The following is a 21,890-nucleotide window of genomic DNA, read 5'->3' as shown; positions in this document are numbered from 1 at the left end:
TCAGGATAAAAGAAAAAAACAGTATAAATGCCACAGTATTTGTTCACTTATGAGCAAAAATGTACTTTTTTTCAGCACCAAGAACAAAGTAATCAATTATAGTTTTAAATAGACATGAATGTGTGCTTAGTAAGAGACACCTCACCTATGTGTAAGACCGAAAGTGGCAGCTCTGAAAATTCAGTTACTCTTAGAACTTATTTGCCTTGTGTTTTAATTTCTGTTTAAGATATTCAGATGTTTACTCCTGTGAACTAGAGTTGTATGATGAGTGCCAGAAACTACAATTCCCCTTTTATTTATTAAAATCAGAAAAAATACAGATTGTAATAACTTTAAATATTAAAATATTAAAGTATTTTTTCAATATATATGCGTACTATAAACTATTAACAAGATAAAATAAAGAATCTTTCTGTTCATTGATAAAATTATTTTAAAATAAAAAATACTGAAATATAAAATGAAAAATAAGTTGGAAGATGTTTGCCTTTTCCATTTATTCTTCATGATCTTGAAGAAACAGTAAATGAAAGATGATGGGACACATCACTTGGTCCATTTCTTTTTGTTTTGCAGGCATAGCACGTGAGTGTTGCTAGGTGCTCTTGCAAACTTAGGTCCTATCAGTGTTGCCTTCTTCAGGAAAACAAAGTGGTGAACAATATGAGAAATGTTCATTTACATGAAACAAAATGTTAATCGTTGTATAGATTCTATTTTTGCATTTGATCTTCACATTGTCCGCAATGAATTAGCCATTGGGATGGTCTTGGAAAGACTTTAGCGTATTTGGAAACTAATCAGAAAAACTATAATAATGAACAGTAGGAAAAGCATAAGCATATTTGTAAGGGAGATCTGATTTAAGAGAAAATCTGTCTAAGCATGGTACAAATACAGAACACAGGAGCAGACCGTGTTGGTGTGGGAAGGATAATATTTGTATAGTATGAGAATCTTTGAGATAGATACATAAACATTTTCATTTTTTCAGTCCAGATAAGAAATGGATATTGACAATACTTTGCAAACTGTGATTTTAAAATTTTTGAAAGCTTTTCTGTTCATTTTTTTGGTCATATTTGAAATGTTATAATTTGAATCTAAAAATTATAACTACCTTGCATTTCAAAGAAAAAAATTGTTTAAAATGTGAAGCAAATCACAGAATTACTCTTATTTCCATTTAAACATATAAAAATGAAAAGTTTTTTCAATTTCTAAACTTCTGTTTGAGTTTGTTTTGGTTTTTTTTTTCTGCTCAATTAAAGAAGAATAACTCTCCTTTTATATGGAATACAGATTTCATTTTCAGTGTGCAGCAGTAAAACAAAAATAGGTGAGAACATTCTGGTTAGTTCTGCATGGAAGGAAGGGTAAAATGTTGCTTCGCACAAAAGAGTAGCCAATATCTCACCAATTCTTATCTTTTTTTTTTTTTTTTTTTTTTTGGTCCAGTTTCCCTTCCATACAATCAAAACATCTGTGTATAAAACTTTGATTATATAAAACAAGGTTTTATTCTTTGTAGGAATCAGTTCCTATGGAATTCTAAGTACTAAAAATATTGGAAATACATCATTATTTTTCACTGGAGACCAGCCATAAACAGGCTTGTATGTTCATATACTAATACACAAGTAGTACATACACCAGCTTCAAATTTTCCAAAAATTGGGAAAGATTTTATGCAGGTGAAAGTTAGATAAAAATTGACTGTATTTATAATAATTTTTTTTTTTATTTTCTTTTTTTAATTTCTATCCATGTGGGATTTTCCATTAGAGGGTATTGGGTATTAAAGTATTTGGTGAATATTTCCTGTTTGTTACATATGTAGCACGCAGCCCATGGTGAGAGAGAAGGGCTGCCCCCCTGCCGCCCATGGAGGTCACTGGAGGAGCAGAGGCCGACCTGCGGCCTGTGGAGCATCCCACACCAAAGCAGGTCTCAGCACCCGAAGAAGGCAGCTGGGACTCAGTGTGGAGAAGGAGCCCTCACTGTTGTAGTCTGGCGCTGGGAGGACAGCAATACACGGGGGTGTCTCACACTGGAGCAGCTGGGGTAACACTGTGGCCCATGGGAGGGACGCATGTCACAGCTGGTTTGTGGAGGACTGTCTCCTGTGAGAGGGGGACAGCACTGGAGGAGGAGAAGAATGCCAGAAGTTCCCTTCTCCCTGAGGTGGAGGAAATGGCAGGAATGACCGCACCCACCATTCCCTGCCCCTGCACTGCTGGGACGGGAGGATGTAGAGATATCAGGAGCAAAACTGAGCTTGGGAAGAAGGGAAGAATAGGGGAACATGTTTTCAAGATGTGATAATGCTTCTCACAGTCCTACTCTGTTTGTTAAGTGTTGTTGTTGTTGTTAGTGTCTGTATTAAATTTATGTTCTTTTTTCCTCCCCTAATAAGTCTGTCTTTTGCCCATGATGGTAATGGATGACTCATCCCTCCCAGCCCTTATCTGGATTCCCAAGCCTTTTGCTATATTCTCTCCTTCTCAGACCTGGGGATAAAAGGGGAGTGAGCAGCTGCATGTTTCTCAGTTGCTCTCTGGGATCAAACCAGGACCGAGAGCTATATAAGCTGGTTAGGATGCCACAAGCAGACACGAGCTATAAGGCAAATAAGTTTTAGCAGTGTGGATGCTGTTCTGTGTTCTTGTTTGGTTGGCTGGTTTTGTGGGGAGTTTTTTGGTGTGGGTTTGTTTTTTTTAAAAATTTTATTTTATTATTACACTTTTAAATGGGCTAGCTCTGATACAGTTCTGCATTGTGCCAGGCAGACAAAGCATATGTGATTTTTTGGACCTATGAATGCATTCCACAGCTGAGCTAAAGCAGAACTCAGCTCCTGTTTTCTATTTCATTTGGACATAAGTAATGGTATGTAGACAGAAGCAGACGTACAGTAGCACATAGACATATACAGAACTAAAGATATTAGCACTGGACTGATACTGACTACTCCAAATTATATCTGACTGACTTATTGTTTAATGCTAACATGGTAAAATCAGGAAATGCAGAGGAGGTACAAATACAAATCAAAGACCTTTTTAGGATAAACTGAGAACTCTATCTATACAGGATTGTTCTGATTAAAAGTCAAAATTAGTCTTATGTCAAAAAAATTAATAATTAAAATGACCGTAAGGTTATCTTGATTATATTTCACTTAAATGTATATAGCTTTCTTTCTGTTTTGGTGCCTGTCCAGATGTTGCTGTTATCACTTTGGAATCTGTAGCTTAGAGGTCTCCAGAACATTTTTTTTTTCCTTTGTTTAAATAAATCTATCAAAGATATCCATCCTACATATGAGAAACCTGGATGCTTAATTCCAGTCTCAGGCAACTCATACTGTACAAATGTAAAGTTCTTAAGATAAAGGTTATTGTGTAAATGCTGACAAACCTTTATCTGGCGCACAAAACAGGGATTCTATAATCAGAATTAAGTTAACTACCTTTTATCCTTCCTTATAATGATTGGCTTCATCAAGTTAAGACAATACAGTGAAACTACCAACATGCATGCAATTGATCTTCACTGCTTTAATGTAATTAGTTCTTAATTCTCTCACTAGGTCCTCTGGATCTGCTTAAATTTTGAAAGCGATTCAAAGAGATGCCTTAATTATTACAATATGCAGCTTAATGCATGTTCTACAGAATCTCAGCAGTGAACACCTACAAGTTCCCTCATCCATCCCTTCTCTCAGTGTCTGTATTTAATTTCCAGCTAACATCCAAGCATACAGTCTCAACAGACCCACAAAACAGGTTAATCATTGTTCTATTATAGCACACACACATCCTGCACTTACCATTTGGCTGATTCATGTGAATATAATACACACTTCTCTTTTTTTGGTGTCTTTTCTCTGTCTTGGTATATATAGTCGAAATGCTGGGGTTTAAACCCCAAGCCCCAAATTAAGGTTGACATGTGGGTGATTCCCACAGCCCTTCACAAAGGGGGGGTGAGTTTCCCTTTAGGCTTCCCTCCAGGGTGGGTCCGGCCTGGCAGGGAGAGCCATTGGGTAAATGAGCCCCGGGTGTCCCACATTGAGTAACCAAGGGTCAGGTGTCCCACTGAGGGAGAAAAGCTGGGACCACTTGCAGGCAGGGGCAGTGTCTGTCTGTGAGGTGGATGCCCTGTGCAGAGTTCCCTGTTGGGGAAGGACCTCCTGCCTCCCTGGGACTGGGCTCCAGTCAGGTCTGGCTTTTGTAAACATGGGCTGTGTGGAGATTCAGTATGTGGCTTCCTTGGTCTTACGTATTTGGCTTGTTGACTTGGTTGTCTCCTGTCCCTTCTATGGGAGACTGCATTTCACCATTTATTCCACCCATTGTTGGTTGTGTGGTGTCATTGTTGGGGTCAGGGGGATTGATGTTGTTTATGTATCATCTGACTGACTTGTTTGCACCCCCAGTGCTTACCCATGTACTGACCCTTTTGTATCAAATACAATTTGGTTATTGGTTCATCTTTATGCTGGCTGTGTCCTTTATGCTAGGCCCAATAATTGGAAAAGCATAGTTGACAACTTATTTGCAATAGATACAGTATCTTTTTATTATTATTCTTTATTATGTATTTGATCCCATATGCTTTAGCAACACCCTTCTTCAGATGGACTTGTAATAGAAACAAAGGATCAAGAGACCTAGTGAGCATATCACTAAGCAAATCTGATTTGACAGAAATGTGGTCAAATACTTGGTAGCATCATACAAAGTGCAGTTCCATATTATAGAGCCAACATATAGAGAGTCTCCTATTCTTTAGCTGGGTTTTGTTGGATGCTTATTGAACCTGCAAATTAAAGATACATCCATTGTGTCAACCTAGTTGAGTTTTCCCTGAAGTTAAGAGTTTTGAATACTTGCAAATGCAACTCTTGTATGCAGCTGTAAAGTAGTAGAGAGTAAAAAAAAAAAAAAAGATACTTCTGTTATTTAGTGTGATACAGGAGTAAACATGCTGTTAATGAAAAAGGAGACAGTAGAGGATAAAACATACAAAATGGAAGGGTTTAGAAAAAAATGGCCTCAAATATTTAATAAAAACAAAAGAGGGGTAGAATAATACACTAATCTTGCACTTTTCATAAACCCCTTCCTCCTGTGAATATCGGAACAAGGCAGCTAAAATACATCAAGTGACAAAACAACCTAAGTTAGGAATCTAGACTTGAAATTTAGGAAGCTTGGGAGTCTTCTAGCTGTGCTCAGCGTATGTATCAGAGCTCTCCTGAAGTCACACACTCCATGATGTTGCTCTTCCAAGCATCCCACCTGGTGAAATGTTATGCAACCATGAAGATTCCTAAGGCCATGTTTCAGAGAAGTTCATAAAACTGGCACTACTTTTCACCAGAACAGTTAGGGTTTGACAAATAGGTATTTTTTGAAAAAAAAAAAAAAAAAAGCAGCCAATTATTTTTTTCTGCAACTTCTTGACCAAATCTAGCCATAAATAGACATGCAGAACCTGTCTACTATTCACGCCAAAGCCCTGAGATTTATCTTTGTTTTACTTCTGTGGTGTCATTTTCAGATATAACTGCTTCTCTGAATTTCACAAGGACATAAGAATTATCAGAGGTCTATCTTGTTCTTTATCATATATATAGCAGGGACCAAGACCAATTTTTCAGCAAAACACCACAAAGGATAGCTATTAGTTACGAGTATGTCTAACCATAAGAAGACAGTGTTTATTAGGGTGAAGTCTGATAACTGAATATCATTAATATCTGTACAAGCATCCAATCTAATAACATTCATGAGTTCTGCAGTTACTTGGGAAGAGGTAACAAAGCATACTCTCATTTTGAGTAAAAATGTTTCTTTTACGGGCTTTGAATTTTGTTCCTTTTAAGTTTAGTGTGCCCTGTTGTTCTTGTATTATAAGCTAGGGAATTCAGTAGCACCTGAAACAGCTCTTTCAACCCTATGTCTGTTTTGTTTGCTAACTTCTTCATTACTTAAATTTCCAATAGTAATTTTTCTGCAAATAGGCGTATTAATTAAACTTTTGACAATACCAATTCTAATAGAAGGTTATGTTACAAATTTGTAATTCTTTATTCCTAAATACTTACAATAACCACGGGATTTACTTGAAATGATGATAAAAGATACAGAAGGTTCTATGTCTTCTTTTTACTAAGAAATGGTCTCTTCCATTTTGAAAGTAGTGATAATGATTATTGTCTAAAAGTCTGTGTTGATACATATCACCTCAAGTCATAAGGAAACATCACTTTCTCTTTGAACAGCTTGGTATAAAGCCCTAGGAAACTACACCTATATAATACTACAGAGGTAGAAAACCATGATTCAGAAAATCAAACCTAACTCAGCTGGACCAATTAATTTTATGCTTTTAGCTATGATACTGAACTGAGCCAAAATGTTACCAAGGTCCCACAGAAATCACTTGCTCGTAGGTGAATTTTTGATAGCAACCACTGTCATGCAAGTTCAGAACGACTCCGAAGGGGTCTGTTTTAGTAATGAGCAATGGTATTTACAGCAACACATACAGAGTGCATATACTGAACACTAAAATAAGTAAAGTGAATAAATCTATAAACAGATATATTTTAAATTATAAAAGGTGTTATGCAAAGAGGACAAATGAGTAAAATAGAATGAGGATAAAGGTTATAAAACTACACTGGAAGCATATAAACCAGAGTCAGTATGATATCAAGTGTTTTAAGGAGTGATTTTCATTTATTCCAGAGCATTTCCAATTAAAGTTTTACCAGGAAGAAAATCCTTGGCATTAATTAGTTCTTCTAAATAAAGATAATCTCCAATAATTAAAGGGTTTGAATTAATCCTTGTTAAAGACAGAACATCCACCTTGCTGACATTAAATTACTCTTTTGAACACCTTTCAGAAGGAAATAAATTATTTAACAGGGACATATTCTGTTGGAAATTTCTTAATTTGATTATTTTCAAATTTGATTTTTATTTACAATTATTTGAAATACATTATATCAGATTATCTTTAATGTTATCTACCACAACACGTGGTGTAATCAGACTGTATTTATACTCATGGCTATTGTAAAATTGCTATGCTGTTGTGTTGGCACTTAGAAATGTAAATTCTCAAGCATTTCTGTAAAGTCAGGAAATAGAATTTCACACAGGAAGTACAATCTGAATTTTAGACCAATACCGCTGGAGTTTAACAATGTTTTTCTACAGTTTTCAGATGCTGCCCTCTTAATACTGTGAATTTGCCTCGGTGTGTGTTTCATGAAATGAAACAGAACTATGGAAAGCTATGAATTTGGCAGTTACACACAAATTATTTCATCTTATATAGTTTCACCATTCACTGCAGACTTCCAGTTTCCTTTCAGAAGGTGCCACATATATCAACTCCTAAGACAGCTGCTAAATTTAGAGAAGAGATAAAAATTTGGAAACACAACTGTTACAAGCATGTGTGCTCTCTGGTGAAAAATAAGAATTTGAATAAGTTCATTTGAACAGTAAAATGCCAGAACATGCCTTGCAATGAATTGGAAAGATGATGAGCAGCCTCGTTGCTCTGCATGTTTTGTATTTTCCTTTCAGATTGCCCCAAATCAGTAACACACTAGCAGAGAGCAAGCAAACACATGCAGCAGCAAACTAAGCTTTTCAAAAGCCTGTAAGGAAAACTAACATTAACACTGGGAAGGTAGATATTGCTGAAGATGATCAAGTGTCCCTCCCAGCCAGGAAATGGGACCAGCTTCTAGAAAAAATTTATCATTATCAAATTCTAAAATGACTGAATCACTAGATAAAATAAATTTACTGACATACTAGACCTAAAAAGATGGCAAGGGGTAGATATTTGAAATTTAGGATGGAGGATATTATCCCTCTATTTTAAAGAGGAATAGTGATTTGGGGTAATTTGCTGAGTGTTTTTTATTTGTTGTGGGGTTTTTTTCCCTTTCTTTTTATCTTCTTTTTTCTTGACTCCAAATTCTAGGTATGACATAACTAAATTAATCTAATTGGTATGTGATAATAGACACAAATTTTTTTCAAGCAAAAAAAATTTAACAAGACCTTGGATCCGGCCCCATGTTATGTTTCCGATTACATTTATTAGATTTGGATGAGCTGTTGGTAATGAATCAGTCAGCATGTAAACTTGGTTCATCCCTCTGTTTGCATCTTACTTCAGAAGACATCCCACTGATTTAAGATGAATATCTCATGGGACTATAGTGATCCAGTCTGAATGTGCATCAATTAGGAAGATAAAGTCCTGAATCCCAGAACCTTCCTTATATATGTTATATGCTCATTACAAAATCTCTCCTGCTTCTTCATTCAGCCACAGCTGAAGCATATTGCCTAGGCTCATGGACAAACTCTGAACTCTAAATAGTCCCGATGGAACATCCTTAAGTGTCTTGGTTGAACTAGACTTCTTTTCTTTGCCTTCTGAAAATTAAAACAGCCAAGTATGCTTGAAAGCTTCTGAATTCAACCCTCAAATAGCTGGTCTCTGCATTTAAAACATGGCTTGTTGCTTCATCTTTCTTTTTGATTTCTGCATCCTTTCCTGGTAGACATTAATCTTCCACTCTTTAATAAAATACTGAAGGAAGGAAGGGGCACCAATTAAGCCTCTGTTATCTCAGTAAAGGCAGGTAATTTCTTCACTAATTGAATTAAGGGTCGTGGAGGGCAGCCATTTCACTATAATCTAAATTTGCTTCTGTAATTAATAAAACATGTCTCTGATGTTGACCAGTTAAAATAATCATCTTAACTAATATCTGACCTTAAGGAAAGATCATTATTTCTAGTACATGGCCAAGTGTATTTTCAGTGGAGTTATTCAGTAATATCAGCAACTGGTTGTTTGTTTTTTGGTTTGTTTTTTTTTTTTTTTAATATGTAAGACAAGATTTTCTCAAAAAGAAAGATTACACTAGATGGTAGTATAAACACTCAGAAATGGATAACTTTCTCACAGAGACAGCAATGTAATGCCTAAAGGGCACCGCTGGATAAATAATGTAGCATAAAAAATGTGAATCTATGCTTTGATAAAAACTTTACTTTGTGTTTGAATGCTGGCACATATGAGGAAGCTGAGGGTATGATTTTCTTTCATATGTTACAGCCATATGCGAATGAAAAATATTCCCTTTTTATTGTTGTACTACTTTATATTTTGTTAAAAGACTAGAATCCTAACTGAACACGTTCACTAGCACATCTATCACTAGCACACATTTTTAGTTGACCATATGAAGGTGTCGGATATAATCTAAAAAGATAGCAGCAGTATTAACATTCGCAGTTATTACTCTTGTGGTAACCACTTCACAGAAAACGCAGCACACCTCACTGCGTACTACTGTGTTATTGTCACACAAGGTGCAGAAAATGTTTATGCTGCTTCTAAGGTGACACTTTTAGCTGTGGGATAACATCAATACTAATGTTTAAGAAATAAAATAGTCTCCTATCCAGTCAGCTATCCTGTTTTCTTACCATTTTACCATTTTTTAATCTATTACCTGAAATCTAGATCATTTGCCATCAAACCTGTAAAGAAACATGACTTGATCTTTGTCAGAAACTTTCATTTATTAAGTAATTCTTTTCACTTTTCATTTCTGTTGAGTCCAAGTCAACAAATTTCTTAATTTTATGCCCAAGATCCCTCATTTTAATATGTTAACTTGATGATTTAACACAGAGTAACAAAGTTCATAACTTATTTTTATGAGAACATAATGATGTAGATTACATAATTCAAATTTATTTCAATGAGCACTGGACTGTCTTAAAGTGATGTATTTTTACCCACATTATTTTAGAAATACCAATTCAATTTATATTTAATTAAATGAAGAGCATATATTTAAAAATAGGTAGATGACTTTAAATAAAATCTCTAGAGATTAACACTGAATGTTGATACTTTAAATTCTCTTCATGAATATTCAATTAAATGACACAAACTCTGCAAGTTCACAATATCCTTGCTTTCCACAGGTCTCTAAAAATTAAAGATCTAAGTCACTAAAATAATAGTTAGAGGTTTATGCTGGAATAATACTAAAGATGCCAACAGAGTTACACCTATATTATATTGGATTTAAGTCATGGCAATTTAGGCCCAAAGAATTATAAAGCCTATTAAACTTGTATCATTAAGCAAAAGGTCTAAACATCTGAAGAAATAACTTTGGTTTAATACCACAAGACATACACAGTCACGAACACAAGCCCTGTCAGCTGATTTGCAAGCCTCTCCCTACTAAGTTCACCTCTACCTTTTTTTTTTGTCATGAAGGAATTCAGGGTGACATTGACACTGCAATTAATAACACTACAATGGCCAGCATTTACATTGTAAAAAAAAATTGTTCAAGGAAAGTAAAAAATGAATTCAGAAATGTAAACTAAAGGGGGGAAAAAGAAAACAGAAAATCTACTCACAGAATACAGTTACTGCAAAGCCAGTTTAATTTCTCAGCCAGTATAAATCAGTACAACATCCCTGGTATGAACGGAGTGTTGACAGTAAACTCAGTAATTGGGAATCTGGACTAATACAGAAAAAGGGTTGTTATGTACGAAATTAAGGGATTGTGACAATAGAAGATTCAGAAACAACCTTTATTTTACTGCATACAAACCTGTGCTTCTTAAATAAACGGGTGTGCATTTGAAAATGTATGTAAAATTTAGATGTTGTATTTTTTTACATTTTTAATATCTGGATAACAAAAACAAATGGTCCAGGTGCAGAACTACCAGTATTCTTGAGAACATGGAAAATGCTTGAAGAAGAACCTACTTTCTTCTCAGAAAAAGTCAAAGTGAAATAAAAGTTCTGTAACAAGTATCCATCTCTGCTCTGACAAAATAAATCCAAACATGATCCTATGTTGGCAAAAATGGCACTATTCTATCATTTCCAACTGTTTCAAACACAATCTGAATTCTGGACAGAAAGCTACAGTAGCTTTGCTCTTCTGGCAGAATATGCCTGTTATGTGTCTCAGTGTTCAACAGAAACTATGATAAGCATCAAAGACCGGACAATTGGGGAGAGAATGGAGTAACGTGTTTCCTACTGTGAAATGTTTACCGTATGCATAACAATTGAAGACAATTTGGATAAAATAGGCAAGCAGCTATTATGTGACTAATAAAGATAATGTTTGATTATACCCACTCATTCTGGAACCTATTTTTATTTCTTTCTAAAATGTAATAAATACGCAGCAAATGTCTGTTTACCCAGGTATGTGCATACACACATGCAAGTTATGTACCAAATAACAGCAAATAAATATAGAAACCTCTCAGGTGACTACAGTACCACTTGCATTTCTTACCTGTCTGATTCCAGTTGTTCCACTTATCCTAAAATCTCTAGTTTAATTAAAAAGTAGTGTTTTTCATTTTCTGAGCTAATACACATGCAAACATGTATGCACATGTTTATCTTCATTACTGGGTTTTTCCTACAACAACTGAGGTACATTTGGCATACCAGCTTTGTAGTGTCTGTGGGTTGGTGGTACCAACAATAGATACATTTATGAATACTTGGGCTTCTGTTCTCTGCATCTTCAGTATTTAAATATGTGCTTGTTAGGAAGCAAGATTGTGAGGAAAGTAATAGCAGACATTGCACAGGTTATATTGTGCTCTTATTTATTCTCATAGAAATTATTACTGTTATTATATTTGTTGTTCCTTTCTACTGCTCACTTCTACTTTGAAAGAAAACCTCCTAGGTTTATCTGTCTTTTATAATAGAATAATTCCAGGATTAAGGCAGAAACTGAGAGCAACTGCCACCTAGTTTGTTGCTCTAACCAACAGACCCTACATGCCATGCTCAGTGCTACATCGCTCTTTCTGGTCCTTGGCTCCAGCATTCTTGGATCCACATGGACTTGGATACAAAGAAAGATGTGAAATATTCTTGTTCAGACTAGTCTATAGTCAAGCAGTTAAATTCTGTCCTCAAAAAATGAGGGATGCGGGTTTGAAACCTTTCAGACTAAGGAAATAATTCAAAACAAGACTCCTGCTTGCAGAGTGAATATTTTATCCAATATGTTGTTATGCAAAAGATGTGAGATTATAGGTGAGATGCACTGTATTGGATTGAGATTATATTTCTTCAGAACAATTCTAAGGTTATTAAGCAGGTTGAAGTTAATCTGTTGATGTCAATAAGCAACCCTGCTAAAGCAGAAGCTGTATTCCCAGACAGTATGTGTTCCTGGTACTCAGTCCCCAAGACTAGTGCACTTTTAAAATATAGGTATTGTAGATACATTTCTTGGTATTAAGCAATTGAATTTCACCAAATTCCCATTTTAGGAAACAAAAGTAGGAATCCTGAATATAATTTCTGCCTCCTGTTCCCTGTTCACCCAGTGACCTGCTATGTAGCTCCAGTCAAGTTGTTGTGCCCTCTGCTATCTTTTGTCATTCACTCTACAGATAGTTTTAAAAAAGTAGGAATGTCTCAGTGCTGCTGTTTGTGAAACATCCAGTTTAAATGATCCCTAACCTAGATGCGACTGTGATAAAATTCTTTATTTCTTTTTCTGTGGTTGTTGCTTAGAACATGATGGTGAGATGCTGCCTACATGTCTGTTGGCCAATTAGACAGTAGTAAATAAAAGAAATATCCATCAATCAAAAGAGTGCAGGAAAAATATTTATACTGAAGATTATCAGATTGTTTCTATTTTCATTTTGATATTGCTCATATAAGTGTTGTGCTCTGGCCCACTGGATGCTGTTTGATCATTTGGACTACAGTCAACAAACTACATTCTTGTATATGCTTGAAGTTTTGCCTGTTTGTCAAATGTTTCACTACAGTCTCTTAGACCTTGTACTTATGCTAGGCACAGCAATATCACCTGACAATGCTTGTCATGGTTCATGGGTGCAATATATGTCCAGCACAGTTTTTTAAAGTTATGAAATTATTATTTATCCTTTCTCACTTTTTCTAATGCATTCTTTTACACCATATAGCTCAATGGAAACATGCATCCAACTTGTAGCAGCAGTTGCAAGAAATCAACTGATGCAAGGCTGTATTTTTAAATAATAAAAGATAAAATAACTATTATAAACACATTATACAAATCAGTGGTTCATCAGTATCTTGAATATATTGTTCACTATACCTTTCATATCTTTGAACACAGTGGTAAGGCTGCTTATATTTGTCATGCTTTTATTACCTCTGTTATGTCTGTTTATTATTACACCCCTAATTAACATAAGAAGTAGGCATAATTGTTTTTTTCTAAATGAAGCAAAAATCTGGAAGAAACAAATATTTTCAGTCTTAAGACAGTGAAACTGTTCAGCTACAGTTATGAAGAAAAAGCATGAGTAAGAAAAACACTAACAATGGTTGTGAAAATATATGTGCATAAAGCTGAGATTCAGCTCTTCCTAAATTCATTCAGTTTCTACTTTTACATGGCCAAAAATATCAAAGATCTAATGCAATCACTGAAAGCACGATACTCTCTTACGTCATAATAAAAGCACAGCTGGCTTTTGCATTCATGCATCCATAATCCAAGCAGCAAAACATTTCAAACAGGGATAAAAGATGATTCCTGCCCAAATTAACTTGTGTTTTATGCATAAAACCGGTGGTAAGAAGTTGATAAATACAAAAACTGTGAGACAATAATGCTAAATCAATATGCAGTAGGAATGGGCACATCAGCAAACTGATACTACCATTTTTTATAAGAATCATGACGCAGAATTTTAAGAGGAGAGATGAAATATGGTAACAGTTAGTTGTTCTGAAAATATTTCTGAGAAACTCCTCCCATGTCTGGGAGGTAGTATGAAGCTTATTTAAAATATAACAAATAGTGGCACATCCATCTGAGGTGTGAGCTGACATTTTATCATAAATAAGATATGACAGCTGGATGTTTCAAGGTTGTGAAGGTCCTTGAAAATGAAGGAAAGTGGATTATGCTTGATTGTAAAGAGATGATGAAGTATCTGATGAAAGAATTTTAAAAGGTGGGGGGAAAAAAAAGAAGATCGTGGATAAATGTAAGTGGGTTAGCACTTACCAGTGGATGTCAAATACGAGAGAAAACATTTCATTAATTGAAAAGCTACCAGATGAGTATCCAGACAAGATTTTTAGCTCTGTAATTTGTAAGAAACTACAGCTTTAACAAGTGCAAACAAAGTTGGGGTCTGAAGAGCCAGAGTGAAATCAAAGACAAAAAAATGTCACTTAAAAGCAAGCCTCTGTCATGGAAAAAAGGGCATTATATTAGCAGTTTTGCATTAGAGTGTCTGCCGGTACTGTTACTGTGAGATGATGTAATGGAAATTATTTTCGTTTGTCAGATAAAAAAGTTGTACTGAAACAATAAGCAATGACAGGCTTATTTGATTGTGAATTCTGCTTGTGCTTTACATTTGCTGTAGAAAAAGGTCCTGGAAGAACAGAAGGAGTAAGAAATTGGAAATGGAGGGTGGGAGGAAAGAGAAGGACATTACCTTTTCTTTGAAAAGCTAACTGTTTTACATAAGTGACCAGAGTGACCAGGAAAGGACAGAGTCAAGAAATCAAAATCATGAACGTTTTCAGGAAGATCTTGGTTAATAATGCTTAAGGCAGTTGGCCAGTCAAGTGCTGACAAGTGATTACATCGCTTTGATTTCTCTTATACTCTATTGCTCTCAGTTTTTCTAGTAATTCAACTTGAATAAATAACTAAAAGGAAATATAATTACCATACAGAGTTTGCAGAAGTCATTATTAACAGGTTCCCTTTTGTTACTTTTCTATTTCTAACTCCATTCCTCTTTCAGAGATGCTTAATTATCAGAATGTTCCTTCCTTCTTTTTATTTTCTGCTTTTAATATGTATTTAAAAACAGGGGGTTGAATACGGATCTCCTGATTCTGGAAAACAAATTTCTGTAAGAAGTAGTTCAGGATAAATTACAAAATTAATACTTTAAAATTGTAGAGTAGTATCCAAAAATTGCACAAAAGAGGTGGAAATTCTTTTTAGATGCTTTTTAGGTATCAGGTCCATAGCAGGCCCACAAATGACTCTATCATTACCTCTTTCTTATAAGCCAGCAAACATTTCATCTTTAGAAAAGGATCTGGAGGACAGGCCTATAAAGCTACCTGTTTGACTGTTCAACAAGACTATGTGAAACATGAAAGCAAAAGAATGTTTTTCATCACAACTCTTAGGAAATGACACTCTTTTAGACAAATAGACTCCTGCTCTGAATATATCGGTTATTATTTCACATGCAGAACAACAAGCATCCAGAAACAGCCAGAAACCTTTAGAAACAAACAAACAAAAAGAGCTTTAGTGTACTGCTGAAATGCTAGAAATGTGGATACTTACATAGTAGCAGATCCTAGGGCTTTGAGTTTTTTGGTTTTTTTTTTGTTTTGGGGTTTGGTTTTTTTTGCATTACCAGCAAAACAAGTCAAACTACAGATTTCTGAAGCTGTATATGTGTCTAGAATGTGTTTTCAGTAGAATTTACAGGAGGACTGACAACCCTAGCTTCAATGACCATCTGACACTCCAGTTACTGAGGTCCCTTTATTAATTTCATTCAACAGAACTTCTATACTTTCAGTTGATTATCTTTGGAAATCTGGTCCAAGGTATTTTTCAGTAGTTATAGATCTCACAACTGCTGTCCTTGTCATCTCAGAATCAATATACTGTAAGTTTTCATGCATCTTTCATTTCTGTATTTCAATACTGGTTAAATATAGCAGTTAATCCAGAATGCATATACTCATTTGATATACTCACTTTTTGCCAGAAAAACCTTACTCTATATTGCTCTACATGTTGCCTTTTCATTTCCAGGTAAAACTGAACATGAGTTATTTAAATGTTTGAGTCCTACATGCCTTGAGATCCAGCTATCTGAGACATTGCACCAGGAAATCATAGAATCATGGAACAATTTCCAGATTTTCCAAAGATCTGTTACAGAGGAAATATTGGATGTAGCTAAAGGTTGCTGCCTGGTAGTGATATGGAATGTATTATATTAGAACTATAGAACATTTGCAAGAGCATAAAAATACTGCATAAAATTAGGAGAAAGGACCCCAGGTAAACTTCTAGAAAGAAACACAGAAAAGAAAAAGAGGTTTTAAGCTCCAAAATCACTTTCAATAAATTCAGAGAAACATAACAACTCCACCCACAATTCCAGAATTTCTCTGATGCCTCTTGTTCTTCTTGTGTCAAAACTTTGTCTGGTTTTGAAAGAACTCTTAAGAATTGTAATTTTCCTTCATATGTGACTTCTTAGTTCCTTTGACCAGTGTAATACTACCACAAGTCTTTGACATTTTTGCAGCTATTGATGACTGGAAATGCTGTTCTCGACTATATGGTTTTGCCAAATCTCTCAATTTTCAGTTTCAATCTGTAATATCATCTAGTCTGCATACGCTTTGTTTCTTTTTTTGTCTGTGTTAGTTGTGTACTGGGCAGACTATTGAAGTGGCTGAGGAATAGAAATAAAGGGAGATTTCCTATCAATTAAGAGATTTTTTTTTTAATTACCATAATTTTTTAAACATTGTTTACTAATAGACTATGGCAGCTGAACTAAAATGAAATACAATACCAGAGAAACAGTCCAGTAGCAAACAATTTAATTAAAAAGAAATTGTGAAAATGAATCATCCAAACAGCAAAACTCAAAATATCATGGCTCAATGCACTACCTGCAATGGTAGTGCAATCTACGAATCATTAAATACAGGATTGTGTCTGTTTTTCAGGCATCATTGTTTTTGAGGACCTTTGGGACAGTGCTCTCACACTGTGATTAACCGTTTCTCCTGCTTCTGCCATTTCCTGAATCCTAATTAACCCATGGAGAGACAATCACTGTCTTGATTAGAAGGTAAGATAAAATCTGTGGATAACAGTGGAATCAATGTCAGGTGCAATTAAGCACACCATAAATTTCAGTTAAGCACAGTTAAGATTTCTCAATTGTACTTGTTATCTGAAAACTCCTCACCTCAAATAGTCTTTAAAAAGCTAGTTTCCATAGTTACTTCATGTTTCATTATTAAAATTCAACCTAAATTAATTTACAGCATATATTTATATTGTAGAATCATAGAATGGTTTGGATTAGAAGGGACCTTAGAGATCATCTAGTTCCAACCCCCCCGCCATGGGCAGGGACATCTTCCACTAGATCAGGTTGCTCAAAGCCCGGTCCAACCTGGCCTGGAACATTTCCAGGGAAGGGGTCATCAACAGCTTCTCTGGCCAACCTCTTCCAGTGTCTCACCACCCTCACAGTCAAGAATTTCTTCCTTATGTCTAAACTAAATTCAGTTTAAAAACATTACCCCTCAGCCTGTCATTACACTTCCTGATAACGAGTCCCTCCCCATCTTTTCTGTAGCCCCCTTTAAGTACTGGAAGGCTTCTATAAGGTCTGCCTGGACCCTTCTCTAAGCTGAACAACCCCAAGTCTCTCAGCCTGTCCTCACAGGGGGACATGCTCCAGTCCTTTTGACCATTTTCATGGCCTTCTCTGGACCCACATGAGCAGGTCCGTGTTATTCTTATGCTGTGGGCCCCGGAGCTGGTCACAGCACTCCAGGTGGGGTCTTACAAGAGCAGAGCAGAGGTGAAGAATCACCTCCCTCGACCTGCTGGCCATGCTTGTCTTGATGCAGCCCTGGATACAGTTGGCTTTCTGGGCTGCAAATGCACATCGCTGGCTCATAGTCAGTTTTTCATCCACCAATACCACCAATTCCTTCTCCACAGGGCTGCTCTCAATCTACTCATCGTCCAGCCTGTATTTGTGCTTGGGATTGCCCTGACCAATGTGCAGGACCTTGCACTTGGCTTTGTTGAACTTCATGAGGTTTGCATGGGCCCACCTCTCAAGCCTGTCAAAGACCCTCTGGATGGAATCCCTTCCCTCCAGCATGTTGACCACACCACACATCTGGGTGTTGCCAGCACATTGTGGAGGGTGTGTCGTGGATGAAAGTATTAACACAGTAATGGTTTTAGCAGCAAATCAAGTTTTATCAATGACTAGCAGCACTTAATCATTAACCAATATAAAGATTTACAAAACAATTCAATACGTGATGATTAAGATAGTGACTTAGCTACAGATCTGAAGATGGTAAGAATCACAGTAACTCACTATATGGTATCTTAAATCTATATACATATATACATGCGCATTCACAAACCAAGGATGTACAAACACAAAAAAATATTTGGGTCCAGTGGAATAGGTATGTACCCATACTTACAAAAGTAGCTGTGTATATGGAAACACATTGGTAAGCAGAGAGTGAGTAGGTGAAAGAGAAGCTAGCTCAGTTAAAATTTCCCTCTTCTTGAATTTAGAGTAAATAAGCACAATGCATCAGCATTCCTCATCAGGCAATAACTGGGACTCAAGTGGGTTGACTTTGCCCTGGCCTTCTGTGGACTCTGAGGGTGGATTCCTCAAGGAATTGATACCTGAGAGGCATCCCAGCTCAGGAGAGATGCTGGTCACAGCTGGCTGTTGTCTAGGAGTGTAAAAAGAGTCTCATTTGAGGTCACTGTTTATAGGGTCCAAGATAATTGACTTTTGTCAGGTAATTTTCACTCTGGCCCAGCTTGAATAATGAAGTATTCTGGTGTCTTTCACCAGTTTTGTAAGAACTTGGTGGGTGTGCAATTTTGTTATTATTCTCCCTCGACCACACCCACGTACACGTGTATCAAGCTGTTAGGAGGTAAAAGGCTGTTATAACTGTTCCCAAGTGATAGGAGAGGCAGAGCCATGCTTGTCAAAGGGGAACCTTAATGTTCTGTTTACTGCCATTATCAGTACTTACCTCCCCAGGTTGGTATGTGACCCAGGAGGCAGAGAGGAATCACGCTAATCACTGAGGGGCCCAGGAAGGGGGGGAGGAATTGCATCACCACAGGGTGCACTCAATTCCAGTGTCCACATCACTGACAAAGATGTTAAGCAGGGCTGGTCCCCACACCAAGCCCTGAGGAATGCCTGTCATCACTGCTCTCCACTTGGACATCTAGTAATTGACCGCAACACTTTGAGTGCAGCCATCCAGCCAATTCCTTATCTACTGAGTGGTCCATCCATCAGATCCATGTCTCTCCAATTTAGGGACAAGGATGTTATGCAGGACAGTGTCAAAGGCTTTTCACAAGTCCAGGCAGGTGATGTCAGTTGGTCTTCCATTTCATTGGCTAAACAGTAATAAAAATGCTTATTATTAGTCTCTTGTTTACTGTTGCTGTTAGAAATGATAAAGATTAGACATTGATGCTGTAGATGTTGTGTGTGTGTTTACATATAAAAAAAGAATATTCTTGACAAAAGTTAGCAAGGTTAGGAGAATTTTTCCAACTGAATGAATTGAGCTGACAAAGTCAGTGACTGATCAGTGTTCAAAACTGAGACACCTATACGATGTGGAATAAATGAAGCATGGTGATGTGTTTTTTCCCTTGGTGGCTTGATTCCTAAAGCATCTTTCCTCATGAAAGTTGTTACAGAAACTCTCAGTCCTTTACCTACTCCTCTACACATTATTAGTATTATTCACTGACTCAATACTGTTGAATACCTCAAATCAGGTAGCAGTATGTTTCCCTCAATACTCTAAGTATGATGAATTACCAGCTTTTAAATGACTGTAAGAAAAAATACCTAGATTGTCTATCAATATTCCCTCTTAAAGAAAGGATATTTGGGCTGCTTCATAAACTTGGAAAACAGAAAAAAGTCTTGTTAAAGGTGCACAGACATACAAAGAGTATTGTGTATTCCTCCTGTGAACTATTTACTGACATTTACTTGTAATTTCTTTTCTGCTAGGAAAATTTAAATTAATAACACTTATTGTGACCCTTTTGTAAGTGATTTTACCTTCATTTTGGGATGCTTACCTCAAGAAATACTATGTGTGTTACATCTCATTGTATCGAAATCGTCTGCATACCTTCTCCCAAATTTTTTTTATGCATCTTAAATAGAGAGTTAAACAAAAAGAAAGAAAAAAGGAAGAAAGTGTCCTGATTTTGTATGAGATAGACCCATTTTTTCTTCTTAGTAGTTAGAATAGTGCTGTGTTTTGGATTCAGTATGATATTTGGTATGAGAAGAATGTTGGTAATATACTGATGTTTTTAGTTGTTGCTAAGGAATCAAGGACTTTTCACCTTCCCATGTCTTTCTAGTGTGCAGGTGCACAAAAAGCTTGGAGGGAGCATAGCCAGAGCAACAGACCCAAACTGGCCAATGAAATATACCATAACATATAATGTCATGCTCAGCATATAAATGAGGGTTAGCAGGGAAGTTCACTCTCCTTTCCAGGATTGATGTTTTGGGATTTTTCTCTTCTCTTGTATCACTAGCTGGGAATGGGCTAGGTATCAGTCGGCAGGTGGTCAGCAACTGCATTGTGCATCACTCATTTGTTTATTCCATTATTACTGTCATTACTATAATTATTATTTTAATTTTATTTTATTTCAGTTATTAAATTGTGTTTATCTCAACCTACCTCTAAAATTGTTTCGCCCATCCCCTGTGTGGGGGAAGATGAACAAGCAGCTGCATGGTGTTTGGCTGTGGGCCTGATTTAAACCACAGCAGAAGTAGCCTGCATATTTTCATATAAAGAGCTATAAAAATATCCTGGCAAGTAGCAGAAGTCAGAGTGAAAATGAAAAGTTATGAAATGGTGGAAATAAAAGAAGGTCAAAGAAACTGTTGTAGTCTTACGCAGAGCAAAAATGAATCATGGCAAATATTGTTTCTGTAGTTAGGGTGTATTTTATCTTAGAGCACTGCACTATACACATTTTAATGTTAAAACACTGTCTCGGATGTCCCAGAAATATAAATACTCAAATTAACCTCTGTGTGATAAAGAGCTGTCAGTGATATGATGTACGTGCATGTTGAAGGCTGGTCAAATGTCTCACCACCAAGGAAGTCTTCTTCCCAGCAGGATTTAGGTAATATTAATAGAGCAGGATGAATACTTCAGTATTCTATAACATGCTCTGGTGAAACTCTTCAGGCTGCCAAATCAATGCTGAATATGTGGGAAATGTGTTTTTAAAACCAATACACAAAATTAATCAAGAACAAAGAATGCTTGTAGTCAGAATCAGTTCAGGATTGTGCTCAGAATAGCATGAACATTCTGCAAATGAAGGAGAAGTCTCTTATTTTACTCCTTCTACCATATCATTGGCTGGATAGACTGTGCTCCAGATTGTCAGAGGGTATAAAATATTGCGGCTTCAGTAATGTCAAAGTTCATAAGTAGGATCCTTCACCAGACAAAGGGACCCTTATTCAGCAGATGGCTTTTTTGATGATCAGGAAAATAGATGTCCCACAGCACAACTTTCAGAGGTTAGCATTATTAGCAAAGGGGAGAATTGATAGAAGAATGGAGATATGTCTGATTACTTATTAATAGCAGTAGACAGCAGGAATTTCTGTTTTCAGGACTATCTCTCATTCTTGCTTAGAAAAGAATTTGTTATAAATACATTCTTCTCTTAAAATATATACTGAAAGTCTTATTCTTATAAAAGAAATAAAGATGCTAACACTGCTTTTCAAAAGGCTTGGCTGTAATATTTTTTGAGTTAAGATAATAGCTGCTTTTCAGGGCTCATCTAAAAAAAATATTGCATTTTTATTAAGTTTATTCCCTACCTATGTGTATGTATACATACACAAACAAAACATTTAGTGCATCACAAAAAC

Source organism: Athene noctua, chromosome 6 (genome assembly GCF_965140245.1).
Source record: "Athene noctua chromosome 6, bAthNoc1.hap1.1, whole genome shotgun sequence".
In the NCBI taxonomy this organism is placed as follows: Eukaryota; Metazoa; Chordata; class Aves; order Strigiformes; family Strigidae; genus Athene; species Athene noctua.
The sequence above is the reverse complement of the archived record's forward strand: the minus strand, read 5'-3'. Positions refer to the sequence as shown.